The sequence below is a fragment of the Triturus cristatus genome, chromosome 4_1, assembly GCF_964204655.1.
Source record: "Triturus cristatus chromosome 4_1, aTriCri1.1, whole genome shotgun sequence".
In the NCBI taxonomy this organism is placed as follows: Eukaryota; Metazoa; Chordata; class Amphibia; order Caudata; family Salamandridae; genus Triturus; species Triturus cristatus.
In genome coordinates this window covers 53,557,975-53,573,093 of record NC_140585.1, presented here as the reverse complement: position 1 = coordinate 53,573,093, position 15,119 = coordinate 53,557,975, and the positions used below count along the sequence as shown (strand labels likewise).

General features: G+C 51.3%; 1 pseudogene across 1 annotated transcript in view; it reads right to left on the bottom strand.

Annotated features, from left to right (window-relative positions):
• The window catches only part of LOC146839458 (uncharacterized), a 33,312-nt pseudogene extending 18,657 nt beyond the window's left edge, over positions 1–14,655 (bottom strand). The window contains exon 1 of the transcript XR_014980978.1: positions 14,511–14,655. The product of XR_014980978.1 is annotated as an uncharacterized LOC146839458 (transcript). The remainder of the gene's footprint in view (positions 1–14,510) is intronic.
• Between the last annotated feature and the right edge of the window lie 464 nt (positions 14,656–15,119).

The window sequence follows — 15,119 nt, the reverse complement described above, 5'->3', positions numbered from 1 at the left end:
CATTTAATCACAAATCAAGCACTTTAAAATGAAATATAGAACAAATCAAGGTCAGCGCTACACAGCCACATTACAATGCAAGTAAATTTCTTTTTTCAATGCATGTACAAAACAAAAATACCATTGACACAATGCCAATGCTTTATAGCAGTACATATTTTCACTCACCAGAAGAAACAAAATCCATATAAACCTTCTTCACACAAATACCTATTGGTACTCATGTTGTTCTACTCAAGACCGCATCCACAGGTACTCCCTAATTAATTCAAATGATGCCAGAACTCAGGCATGGGGATTCTAATGTTAGTACAAATTAAATCTATTTTTCTTTCAATGTTATTTCACCAAATGTTAAATTCTTCTAGCCCACCTCTGTATTCTCCATCAGTGTTCTGCCTGTACTTTTTTTTTAATTATCTAGAGGGCGTCTCAGCAGATCTGGGTCATGAGATTCCCACAGAACAATAGCCCAAGAATTAGAATTTGAAGACATTTGCAATACAGACATACAAATTCAAAACCATATGGGTTTATCAAAGATTTAAAATAATTACAGAAGCCAAAATATGATTTGTCAAGCATATTTTCTGAGAGGATCATAGTAGGTACACCTATAAAGTATATCAATACCCAGAATCAGAAATAACTCTAAGCATAAAGTCAACAGACAGACAGACATAGGAACATTCAACTACAGAATGCAAAAAGGTTTTTCTACATTGTCAAACAGCAGACTGACATACAGTCTACTAAGTTAAAAGCAAGTAAAAGTTGTTAAGTTATAAAACCAATAAGAACATTGACATGAAGTCTGCCTCTGAGAAAGGGACAAAAAGTTCAGGAAAATATCCCAACAATACAGCAATAACCTGTGGTCCATGTAATGGTCCGATGTAGCTGGAACATTGAGCAGCGATGAGAGAATGATGGTCGAGGTCAAGGTGAGGAATCACAGCACAATCTAAATGGCCAGGTTCCAGGGTTCAAGGTTGCATAAAGTCGTCGCAAAGGGATAGGCTTACAAGAGAGGTTGCAAGCCCCCAGCTTCCATTCGTCAGTGTCCGATTTGCTCGTCGCAGGTGGCAGGACTCGGAACCCATAGGCAATGTTGGCAGAAGTCACAGCTCTCTCTTCAGACTGAGCGACAAAGCCAAGAGGGTGGCCACACTTTGAATGTGGCATTTATAGCTCGTCTACCACATGGAAAGTTCTGTCTTCCAATCAGCAGACAGTCTCCAGTAGGAAATAAAGTCCCTTAATTAGTCATCATTCGCTGTACAAACAAAAGCAAAATACTAGACACTCTGGCAGAAAACAAGGGCAGCAGGAACAGAGATCTGTAATTGCTCAGCAGTGCATAATGAATCAACAGCCATTGTACAAACAAAAACAAAATACCAGGCACATGGTCAGGAAACAAGGGCAGCAGGAAACGGAGAGGTGTAATTGCTCAGCAGTGCATAATTAGTCAGCAGCAGTTATACAAACAAAAATACCAGACTTTCTGATTGGAAACAAGGACAGCAAGAAGCAGAGTACTTTAATTGATTGCTCAGAAGTGCATTCCAGACACTTGTACTTTATTTGAAATACTTGTTTACAGTGCACACAAAATAAAGTGTATAGCATACCTTTTAAATTAAGCATTCAGAAGAGGATACAAAATAAAGTACATAGCAGAGTACATGGAACCTGCTTAATTGGTGAACAGTGATAAAAATGCTGAATATACAGCACAGGAAAGACCAAGGTAAGACAAAGTTTAAAGTGACATTATGATTAGAATATCAGCTTTGTCAGAGGCACATGTATGTTCCTTGGGTTGTGAGACCCGCTGCTTGTGAGAAGAATAACCTGGACATCTTCACCTGGAAGCTGAGGAGACCAGTAACCACTCTTGGAACTTTGTCCCTTTGAAACAGTATCCAACACTCTTGAACCCTGAAAGGTGGCCGATCAGCCGGCTTTACCAAGACTGATCCCCTCGCCTTGACTACGACCATCTTTCTACTGTTTAACGCTCCAGCAATTCTGGCCCATTACACGAACATCCGGTTAGTGCACTAAACAGGCACTTCTAGTTTTGAACACTCATCAACAACTCCTTACCAACAGGAGTTTTCACAAAAGACTTAAAAAGGCAAATATAGGCCCATTATTTAGAAATAAATATTACCGTGGACAAGCACGACCCCGACAACTACAGATTCATAGCGAACAAACCATTCATAGGCAAACCTATAGAATGAGCAGCTTTCGCCCAGATGTCACAATTCATTGAAAAGAATTCAATACTTTTTTAGTTCCAAACTGGATTCCGTCCTGTGCCATATACATATGAACTGCGGAAAACCAAACATCCTAGCATGTATTTTTTCTTATGCAACGTCTGCCCGCCTATTGAGGAGGACCTGCTGCAGGGCCCATTGTGAGGAATGGCCCAGAAAGTGCCCAAGGTCTCCCTGTCTGACTGCAGAGCAAGTCTGAATAGAGGTTGTGTCTCACTTGCCAGTGTCGACTGCTAAATACAATCTGCCTGATTTAGAGACCGCAGCGGAGAAAGATGCAGAAACCATTGCTGACTCTACCTTCATTGCACCAGCACCACAGACCCGAGGAAGGAGATCCTTCCACGGCGACTACTGGACCTTCCGCCGTGACAACTGGAGCAGACTTCTGGAGGTATTTTCAGGGAGATACTGCTGCACCAGCGAGCTGACCCTGAAGAGAAAAATGCTGCGGCAACAAATGATGGACTGGGGTGAGTGGTTGAAAAGTTTCAGCACTCCGTCCATCATCCTGTCGTGTTTGCATTGGAGAGAAAAAGGTGCAGTTGCCTGAACATGTTCCTACGTGCACAAAACGTGAAAAGCCTGGGCAGCAGAAGTGCAAGCCTCAAACCTACAAAGTATGTACAGTACAGACAACCGAACAGCACACCTGCCTTACAAAACATGCACAGAGTGGGCAGCAACTACCCAGCAATTCAGTGAAGGTGTGCACCACGGCCAAGAGGCCCTTGGGAAACTTTAACCAATCTTTGATTTTACACAAAATGCTTTGCAAGGCAGGATTTTTAATCAAGTGCTCATAATGGTAAAAACACAACACTACAAGTTCCAAAATCGAAAGTAAGGTTGGCTAAAACGCTATGATTGGTTGCATGCTGAGGTGCAACAGAGGGCAAGAACAATAAGGTTGGTTTGGGATGTGTACCGGAGTAATTACCAGTGCCCGAGATGGATTCAAGCAGTCCACCCATCATTTTCTGTATTCCTAAATGTGACAGGTATGCCCAGACGTGGGTACCGCGCTCTATGCCCCACTGGAATCTAGCTCCAACCTACAGCCAAGACCCAAACCGGCCTTGGGTTACTTGTGTGCCAGTTCAGAAACGACCTGGCCTGGCTTTTCAGGCTGGACTGCTCCTATGGGAAGGAGTCTGATCCTAATTTGCATATGTCTGCGTCCTGTCTGAGGTGGCATGGTGGGCCAAAAAACAAAGACTGGGATGCAGCTCCAAGTATTACCAGTGACCGAGAATAGGTACTCAGCCTCCCTGGAAATGGCATCAGATCTCTTTAAGCCTAACGCTGTCCATGATATTACAGGAAATGACATCACAGTGGGCCTAGTGTGGCTACAGACGGAGATGATATCAAGAAACCTGCATAAGGAAACATAGATGACAAGACTTTTGAGGACAGCATCACTGGCACTTCCTTTCAGCAAGGTACGAATGTAGTGAAGTGACTGGAGCTCCTGTAGCTGCGGCGAGGAAGGCGAGATACTACACGACTGGTCACTGTCCATTGCCGAGCCAGGCAAGGACCAGCCTGGACAGCGACATGGAAGAGATGGCAGTACAGCTGCACAGATACATCTTCCACTCCGTTGAAAGGCCTAGTCAGGACCAGGATGCTGATCCGGGGACTAGGGATGACCAGGATGCTGAACCAGGACCTGGGGAGGACCAGGATACTGAGCCGAGGACTAGGGTGGACCTGGATGCCTAGCCGGGGCCTGGGATGCTGAGTCGTGGCCTGGGGAGGAACAGGATGCAGAGCCGGGGCCTGGGATGCTGAGCAATGGCCTGGGATACCGAGCAATGGCCTGCGGTGGACCAGGATGCTGAGTCGCGGCCTGGGGAGGACCAGGATGCTGAGCTGGGGCCTGGAGTGGACAAGGATGTTGAGCCGGATCCTGGGTGGACCAGGATGCTGAGTCGGAGCCTGGGGTGGACCAGGATGCTGAGCCAGGGCCTGGAGTGGACCAGGATGCTGGGCCGGGGGCTGGGATGCCGAGCAATGGCCTGCGGAGGACCAGGATGCAGAGGGAGGCCTGATATGGTGAACCAGGGCTTGTGGAGCTGGATGTGAGCAGGGCCTGGTATGGACTAGGATGTGAGCCAGGTCCATGTGAGAACCAGGATGCGAGGTGGGGCCTGGTGGCAACCAGAATGCCAAACGGGGTCTTCTGAGGACCAGGGTGTAAGCCGAAGCCCACCGAGGACCAGGATACTGAACCTGCTCTCACTCCATTTGCAAGACCAGACTAAATAGCTGGTTCATCTCTCTTGCAGAACCAGGCAAGGACCAGTACAGAGATCCATGAACACCAGAGACTGGCACGCTGGACTTGCACCCCCGGTTTTTCATTGCATTTCTCCCAGAAACAGATAAAACTGTGAAATCTCCTTGAGAGAGTCAGACTATCCCGGATCTCACTGGACTCACAATCTGCTGAAAGATGCTGAAAATGAAAGTCCTTGCCCATTTGTCATATTGACTGTTCTACCCCTTTCTGCCACCATGCCCTGGGTAGGTACCAAATATTCCCCGGACAGGCCTCACCTTCTCTGCACCCACCCCCGGACAGCCCTCACCTTCTCTGCACCCTCCTGGACAGTCACAACCTCCTCTGCACCCTTGGACAGGCCTCACCTCCTCTGCACCCCCTGGACAGGCCTCGCCTCCTCTGCACCCCCTTGGACAGGTCTCACCTCCTCTGCTCGCCATGGACAGGCCTCGCCTCCTCTGCACCATCTTGGACAGGTCTCACCTCCACTGCACCCCTGGACAGACCTCACTTCCTCTGCCCCCCCTGGAAGGACTCACCTCCTCTGCACCCTTCCAGCACAGGACAGCACTCACCTCCTCTGCACCCTTCCAGCACCGGACAGGACTCACCTCCTTCTCACCCCCTGGAAAGGACTCACCTCCTCTGCACCCTCCTGGACAGGCTTCACTTCCTCTGCACCCCCTGGAGAGACCTCACCTTCTCTGCACCCCCCAGCACATGACAGGTTTCACATTCTCCGCACCCTTCCAGCAGAGGACAGGACTCACCTCCTCTGCACCCTTCCAGCACAGGACAGGCCTGATCACCTCTGCACTCCCCTGGACAGGCATCTCTCCTCTGCACCATCCTGGACAGGTCTCACTTCCTTTGCACCCCTGGAGAGGCCTCACCTTCTCTGCACCCCCCAGCACAGGGCTGGTCTCACCTCCTCTGCACCCTTCCAGCACAGGACAGGTTTCACCTCCTCTGCACCCTTCCAGCACAGGACGGGTCTCACCTCCTCTGCACCCTTCCAGCACAGGACAGGACTCACCTCCTCTACATCCTTTCAGCACAGGACAGGACTCACCACCTCTGCACCCTTCCAGCACAGCAACAGAACTCACCTCCTCTGCACCCTTCCAGCACAGGACAGGCCTGATCACCTCTGCACCCCCCTGGACAGGCCTCACTTCCTCTGCACCCCCTGGAGAGACCTCACCTTTTCTGCATCCCCCAGCACAGGACAGGTTTCACCTCCTCTGCCCCCTTCCAGCACAGCAACAGGACTCCCCTCCTCTGCACCCTTCCATCACAGCACAGGACTCACCTCCTCTGCACCCTTCCAGCACAGGGCAGGACTCACCTCCTCTGCACCCTTCCAGCACCGGACAGGACTCACCTCCTCTGCACCCTTCCAGCACAGGACAGGACTCACCTCCTCCGCACCCTTCCAGCACAGGACAGGATTCACCTCTTCTGCACCCTTCCAGCACAGAACAGGACTCACCTCCTCCGCACCCTTCCAGCACAAGGACAGGATTCCCCTCCTCTGAACCCTTCCAGCACAGGACAGGACTCACCTCCTGTGCACCCTTACAGGACAGGTCTCACCTCCTCTGCACCCCCCTGGACTTGCATCAAACCTCTGCACCCTCCCGGACAGGCTTCACTTCCTCTGCACCCCCTGGAGAGGCCTCGCCTTCTCTGCACCCCCCAGCACAGGACAGGTCTCACCTGCTCTGCACCCTTCCAGCACAGGACAAAACTCACCTCCTCTGCACCGTTCCAGGACAGGACAGGCCTGATCACCTCTGCACCCCCTGGACAGGCATCACTCCTCTGCACCATCCTGGACAGGCCTCACTTCCTCTGCACCCCCTGGAGAGGCCTCGCCTTCTCTGCACCCCCCAGCACAGGGCTGGTCTCACCTCCTCTGTTCCCCTCCAGCACAGGATAGGCCTGATCACCCTTGCATCCCCCTGGGCAGGCATTACTCCTCTGCACCCTTCCAGCACAGGGCAGGACTCACCACCTCTGCACCCTTCCAGCACAGGACAGGACTCACCTCGTCTGCACTCTTCCAGCACAGAACAGGACTGACCTCCTCTGCACCCTTCCAGCACAGAACAGGACTCACCTCATCTGCACCCTTCCAGCACAGGACAGGACTCACCTCCTCTGCACCCACCCAGCACAGGACAGGACTCACCTCCTCTGCACCCTTCCATCACAGCACAGGACTCACCTCCTCTGCACCCTTCCAGCACAGGACAGGACTCACCTCCTCTGCACCCACCCAGCACAGGACAGGACTCACCTCATCTGCACCCTTCCAGCACAGGACAGGACTCACCTCCTCTGCACCCTTCCAGCACAGGACAGGACTCGCCTCCTCTGCACCCTTCCAGCACAGGACAGGACTCGCCTCCTCTGCACCCATCCAGCACTGGACAGGACTCACCTCATTTGTACCCTTCCAGCACAGGTCAGGACTCGCCTCCTCTGCACCCATCCAGCACTGGACAGGACTCACCTTCTCTGCACCCTTCCAGCACAGGACTCACCTCCTCTGCACCCTCCTGGACAGGCCTCACCTTCAGTGCACCCTCCTGGACAGGCCTCACCTTCACTGCACCCCCCAGCACAGGACAGGCATCACCTCCTCTGCACCCATCCAGCACAGGACAGGACTCGTCTCCGCTGCACCCTTCCAGCACAGGACAGGTCTCACCTCCTCCGCACCCTTCCAGCACAGGACAGGACTCACCTCATCTGAACTCTTCCATCAAAGCACAGGACTCACCTCCTCTGCTCCCTTACAGCACAGGGCAGGACTCACCTCCTCTGCACCCTCCTGGACAGGCCTCACCTTCTCTGCACCCCCCAGCACAGGACAGGCCTCACATCCTCTGCACCCATCCAGCACAGGACAGGACTGGCCTCCTGTGCACCCTTCCCGCACAGGACAGGATTCACCTCCTCTGCACCCCCCTGGACATGCATCAAACTTCTGCATCCTCCTTGACAGGCCTCACTTCCTCTGCACGCCCTGGAGAGGTCTCACCTTCTCTGCAACCCCCGCACAGGACAGGTCTCACCTCCTCCGCACCCCTGCACCTCCCCTGTGTACACACCTCCAGTGGCGTAGCAAGGGAGGAAGGGTGGTCTGCCCCAAGCGGCACGTGTTTTGGGGGCAGCGCCCTCTCACTCTCTCCTCTCACCTGAGGCCGTCGCGGGGTGGCAAACACTGGAATCGCTAGCACCCCTGCCCCCTTCTTATATGCGACGCCACCGGGCGGCAATCGCAGGGACTGCCACGGGTGGCCAAAGGTCTTGGTAAGCCACTGCAGTTCTCATCTGCTCTTAGGGTGACGTAAATTTGATGAACCGTCCGTTGTCTGTGACGATCCCTCTTAAGGATGCCTTTTGTCCGTAATTTGGGAATTACAGTGACCTACACTGCTCCCCTTTGGGAAGCCTCCCTGCTGGGGCCGCTTCGCACTCCTCTGTGCTCAAGAGCAGCCCCTCCTCAGCCTCTCACAGACTGTGATGGACCCATTCCCCTTCTGTCTGCCGGCTGATTGTGGCATACAGAATGACAATGGGCCAGTCTGGGCAATTAAGGCTTATGGTGGGCCTGAAGGCAAGGAAGAATAATGTAACACGTTAGATGGAAGTAACATTGGCCAGTTACTTTGAAAAAAACAAGCATAAGCAATTGGGTCACGCATTTGTACAAGTTTGAGCTTTTGGCACTGAAAATAACAATGTTTACCTAATATAAACCTATTTTGGGTTGCACTTATGTTGGTTGTCTATTTACTTAGATATTAATGCGTGATCTCCTCTCATGTGTCTGTAAAACGTAACTTTTGTCCCAAAGTTTTGTCCAGAATTTCGATCCTCTGTCCCAGGGACATTTTAAGGATTTTGGGGGCCCTGGGCCAAACATATTTTTGGGGCCCCTGTTCAGAACAGCTTTGAATTTATGATCCAGTTTGAGCCCCTGTTTCCCATGCCGTTTCCGCTTCCTCAGCTGCGTTAGCGATCCAGTCTGCATCATATGAATTAGCCTATATATTCCCGATGTAAACGGACGCGCGCAGCTGACAGCGGTAGGATCTGTGTTTCCTGTCCTGCTACTAGGTTTTCGATACATTTAAAATTGTATATGTGTGGCTGAATTACTCTGTGCTTTTTAACAATTTCTCCTACCTACACGCACTTGCACTTTACTTGATTCTGCTTGCCTACACCTCCTTAGCTGCTCGGATTCTAATCTTGCTTTTCCTCCAGTCCTGGTCCGCCGTGGCTGATACGCTGATTGTGCAGAGGGCTGGGGCTACTATCGGGCTCCTCACTCCAGCCCACGCAGTTTCCGCTTCCTCAGCTGCGTGAGCGATCCAGTTTGCATCATAGGCATTAGCCTATATATTCCCGATGCAAATGGACGCGCGCAGCGGGCGCGCCTAAGGCGCGCCAAACGCAAGCCCCTCTGTGCCCATCAGCGTCCCGGAGACGTGCGGCACCGGCCATGCTGCCCAGTTCTTCTCCAGTGAGTTTCTTCCAATATTTTGCAGTAAGGAAAAACTGCTTAGCCTTAGGCGGCTACCATTATGTCAGTGTACAGCTGCTGATCCGAGCTTGGAGGTAGACTTTCGATGCAATAAGTGCAACTGGTCTCTCCTCCAGCCCAGGAAACTCGCACCCAAGATCCTCCCACGCAACAATAAGTGTAAAAACAATAAGAAAACAGAGGACTTAACGGCCACCCTTTTAAATTGTCGCTCTATGCAAAAGCATGAACCACAAATTTATGACCTACTTTTATACGAACAGCCTGATCTTTTAATTCTCACTGAGACCTGGCTGTCTGAAGCCTCCAACCCCACTATCACCTCGGCCATCCCTACGGGTTATAAAATTCTTAGGAGGGACAAACCGAGTAGGAAGGGGGGCGGTGTCGCCATAATTAACAATCAAAAACTAGACTGCTCTCCCATACCGATGGAAAACATTGAGGGCACAGAGTCCTTAGGCTTCCACTGTACCTTATCCCCCCATCATAGCATAGCTGGTTTTCTGATTTACAGACCTCCCGGTGCAATTGGAAATTTTATTACTACGCTTAATACAGCCACCACCTCCCTGGCCTTAAAATACAATAACTGCCTTATTCTGGGAGATTTCAATATAGATATGGACAAAGGAAAAGACCCTCAAACGATTTCCTTGTTGGAGACGCTGCAGGCCTGCAACATGTTTCCATCTATTTCTTCTGCCACCCGTGAGACGGGCCATACCCTAGACCAAATCTTTCCCAACTTTGACATATCAGTAAGCCTACCTCTTCCCATTAACTGGTCTGATCACCTCCTATTAAAATGTGTCATTCCCAACTTTGCCACAGCCCCTCAGGCTAACGCAGGGCAGAGGGTCCCTAATTACAAGACCTTCCATAAAATATCCATCCCGATGTTAGCAGACGCCCTCGGTCGTTCCTCACCGGAGCTGTCTGTCTGCCCCGACTCGGATGCCTCTCAATAGATTCCTGGCTCGGAACCAACATTGTGCAGCGGAACCGGTCGTTTCCCGCTCCTCAAAGAGGTCAGCCCTACCAGCTTCATGGTTTAACGATTCCCTCAGATCTAGCAAAAGAAATTGTAGAAAAATGGAACGGTAATGGCCTAAATCCTATCTACTTGAGGACAGGAAGGTGTAGAAAGACACCGTAAAAGCTTATTACATTCTCATGAAGGCAGCCAAGAAAAACTTCTTTCAAACCAAGATAGAAAATGCCCAAAATAAAAGTAAGGATATCTTTAGCATAGTTAAATCCTTTACCGCCCCGAAAGCCGGCACAAAGGAAGGGCCATGCACGGAAGAATGGTCTAAGCAAAGCTCAATTCTCCCTCAAACAGATCTCCGTGATCCAACAAGCCTTCACTAACATCTCATAGGAAGAACTGACCTTTTACCTTAGCTCTAATAGCAAATTTCACCTCGTGGATACTTCATCTTTACTAGCTTTCCCTGAGTTTCAGCTTGAAGAGTCACTGACCCTTCTCCAAAGCATTATGTCTGGCTCTCCTACCGACCCATGTCCAGCGAATATCCTGAACCTATTAGCTTCCACCATAAACCCCACAGTAAACCAGCTCTTTAATGCTTCCCTCTCCTCAGGCAACATGCCGAAATTATGGAAGAATGCTAAGATTCTTCCACTGATAAAAAAGGCTAACGCCAAACCGATGGACCCTGCCAACTACAGGCCTATCTCCCTTCTTCCGGCCCTCTCCAAAGTATTAGAGAAGCATGGAAACAAGGCCCTCCAAAAACACATTGAAGATGGGAAGCTCCTTCATTACTCCCAATCCTGTTTTAGGGCTGACTACAGTATGGAGTCCGCTCTGCTGGAAGTGACTGAATTTCTCAAGGGTAAGCTAGACCAGGGAGGCATGGCTGTTCTGATACTGCTCGCTCTGTCGGCGGCCTTAGATACGGTTCCACATGAGAGGCTCCTGGAGAGACTTGCTAACATCGGCCTGGGGGGGACCACCTTAACATGGATGTCATCCTTCTTGACAAATAGATCTCTGGACATCTGGCTCCCCCCTTTCTCATCCCCAGTTCCAGCCATGAATGTCCCACAAGGCTCCATTCTCAGTCCTACCCTTATTAATATATATCTATCCCCCCTTGCATTTCCGGTAGAGGAAGAGGGCGCCAAAATTGTTTCCTATGCTGATGACCCTCAGCTGATTTTTACATGTGAAAAAGGAACCGACTTTGACGGGGCAATGATTAGGTGTTGCCTCACAAAGGTTTTTAACTGGCTTAAGACAATCAGCTGAAGTGCAATCCTGACAAAACTGAAGTTGTTTTCTTTGGTAATCCAGAAACGCCTGACTGGAGCTCTTGGTGGCCAAAAGATTTGCCGCCCCCACCGGCAGAAAAGGAGAAAGTCAAAAACTTAGGAATTGTCATAGACAAGACACTACCCATGCGCTTTCAAACCCAAAATCTAACTGGCATACTCCGGATGCAAAAAAAATACCTGCCACTGTTACCGCTTGAGAAGAGAAAGCTCGTGGTGCAGGCTCTGGTGACATCAAAGCTTGACTGTGTCAACAGCTTGTACCTCGGTCTTCCAAATCCCTTATCCAGCGCCTACAAGTGGTACCAAACGCGGCGGCCAGAGCCATCCTGAGACCTAAACCCAGATCTAGTATGACTCCTAGTGTTAAGTCTCTACACTGGCTGCGCATAAAAAAACGGATCGACTTCAAAGCAATGACCATCTTCTTTAAAGCTTTTCATGGCTTAGGAGCCGTTTACCTAAATAAGCGCGTTAATCGCTACACAACATCTAGACCCATAAGATCTTCCAATGACCAACTTGACCATTGTGCCTAAAATATGCCATGCCCGCACTGGAGGCAGATGCCTTGGCTTCCTAGGCGCAACATTGTGGAATAGACTCTCTGAGTCTCTGAACCTAACCACAGACCTACTCTCTTTCAGGAAGAACTTGCTTGCTTTTTAATAACTGATGGGTCTTTTACGCATGTTTTCCTACCGCTGTCACACACCAGGAGACTAGTCTGAGTAGCTGCGCGCTTTATTAAATACACTATTTCATTTCATTTCATTAGGTCCCTGACAGTGCAAAGGAACACTCGTCTAAATTCTAAGGGCCTTATTTATGAGGCCTTGCTTCACTTTTATGCCGTCAGTGTGTCACTTTTTGTGACACAACGGCAGCGTAAAAAATGTGCCATGTTGCTCCCTATTTACAAAGTGACGCATCTAGGCAGATGCTTTATTTTATAAACCCCTGCACCACATTACACCTGCACCAGGTATAATGTATGCAGGGTGGGTGTGCCCCCGCAAAAAGCCTCGTAGAAGTGGAGCATTGAAATCTACGAGAACTCAGTGCGCCACTTCTAGGACGCCATTGCATCAATATCTTCCACTGCCTCCCAGCAGGGTAAGACTGATGCAGGCCCTTTCACATGGGGCTTGCCCCATGTGAAAGGACACATTGCTGGAGTTGCGTCTATTTACAGACACAGCCCAGCAATGAATCACTTTTGCACCTACAGATACATCGGAAATACTGACGTATCTGTAACTCCTTGCGACATGATGTATCATGTCGCAAGGAGGGCGAACTAAGAAGTGACACATCCCTGTTTTCACACAGCGATGCATCACTTCTCATAAATAAGGCCCTAAATGTGTTTACATCTAATATTCAGGGAGAGATAGTTATGTGTGTTTTCAATATTGTAACACAACAGCAGCTCACCAATATTACTGCAAATAATCTCTGTGACGCCCTCCCATTTCTTATATGTTAGGCCTTGTTTTGATCTAAAAGAAACTTTTTTAAATGTATATTGCATGAAACATGAACACAACATTTCTCTGCAAAATGGATGTACTAGACTCTCACACATCAGGTACATAAAAAATAAATTAAAGGAAAACAGCATTTAAAGCAATCTGTTTAAGAAATATTCAAGGGCATTAGGGCAAAACTCTGGAGAACGGAGCTAACTCTGTCAGGGGGCCCCCTGAAAGGCTGGGGCCCTGGGCCAGAGCCCACTTTGCCCATGCATTAAAACGTCTCTGCTCTGTCCTGAATTTTCGCACTCACCGTCCTGAATTTGCACCCATGCCAGTTGAGCACCCTAGCAGCTCTGCACCTCCTTGGAGAGGGCTTAGTTATTCTGGATCCTGGTGGGCAGGGCTAACCTCCTCTGCACCCCCTTGGACCATGCCTCACCCGCTCTGCACACCCTGGACCTCACCTCTGCTATGCACCTCCTTGGAAAGACGTCACCTCCTCTGCGATTCCCCCCCCCCCCCCGCACCCGGACATGCCTCGCCTCCTCTGCACCCCCTTTACACTACTTATCTCTTCTGCACCCCGTGGACACACCTTACCTCCTCTGCACCCCCTTGGACAGGACTCGCCCCCTCTGCACCCCCTGGTCGGGCCTCGACACCTCTGTACCCCCCAAGCACAGGACAGGCCTCACCTCCTCTGTAACCCCTGGACAGGCCTCACCCGCTCTGCACACCCTGGGCCTCACCTCTGCTATGCACCTCCTTGGAAAGACGTCACCTCCTCTGCGACCCCCTGGACATGCTCCCCTCCTCTGCACCCCCTGGACATGCCTCACCTCCTCTGCACCCCCTGGACAGGCCTTACCTCCTCTGCACCCCCTGTACACTACTTATCTCCTCTAGACCCCGTGGGCACACCTTACCTCCTCTGCACCCCCTTGGACAGGACTCGCCTCCTCTGCACCCCCTGGACAGGCCTCACCACCTCGGTACCCCCCAAGCACAGGATAGGCCTCACCTCCTCTGTAACCCCTGGACAGGCCTCACCTCCTCTGCACCCCCTCTGGACAAGGCTCATACCTCCTCTGCACCCCCAACACAGGACAGACGTCATCTCCTCTGCACCCCCTGGACAGGCCTCACCTCCTCTGCACCCCCTGGACAAGGCTCATACCTCCTCTGCACCCCCAACACAGGACAGACCTCATCTCCTCGGCACCCCCTGGACAGGCCTCACCTCCTCTGCACCCCCTGGACAGGCCTCTTTGGGGCTCCACCGTGCGGCAGTGACTGCTCGCCAGAGCTCACGGTGAAGGATTCTCATTGAGGACAGAGGAGCCGAGAGTTCATTACACCCTATACAGCGCCTCTGGGTCCGCACTGAGCCTCGGTGCGCTATGTACAGGCCCAGAAGAGAAACACTGCCCCCTGACCTGCCCAGAGGCGCCGGGTGCAGGACCGTGACTCGGACCCGAGGGTGCTTAAATACCGCATACCAGGCGCCTCGTGTGACACGAATTAATCACTCGGACTATGGAAAATGTCAGAAATGTCTTGATCCATTTTGCGTCTTTCAGCCCCGGTACCTGGTTCATTGACGCTGCTGCGGCCCCCTCAAACATCCGTCTCCAAAAAAGTGACCTTTAATCCAGTAAATGTCCTGTCTTGGGGAGGCTGGTCTCCCTGAGGCGTTTCTGACTCCTGCACTGTCCGTCGTGTCTTGTTATCAGAGTTCAGCACTGCACACTTATCTCCTACGCATGCGCAGTAGGACGCTGGGGGGCACCAGGCGCTACATTGCTCAGCGCTGGGTCGCCAGGCGTTACATTGCGTAGCGGGGGCAGGGGCATGGTCTCCGGGTCTTTCTTCTCTGCGATAATCCCCCCCCCTCCCCCCCCCCCCCCCTTGACCCAGCCGGTCATCTCAGGAGCTCCGTGGAGAGCCGCCCTCGGAGGGAGCTTGGCTTGGTTAGGGAGCGCGAGGGCGGTGCATCGAGGCGCTGCTGGTGGTTCAGTATCCGGGGCTCCTCGCTGTCTCGTGTCCTCTCTCACCTCACCCCCTCGTCCCGTGTCACTTGAGGTCAGGTTAACTCCCCGTCCCCCCGTCAATGCTCATATGGAATCCTAATCCATAACTCATAACTCTACCCAGTCCCGCACCCAGGTCCAGCTTTAGGGCAGTCCGCCCGGTGCAGC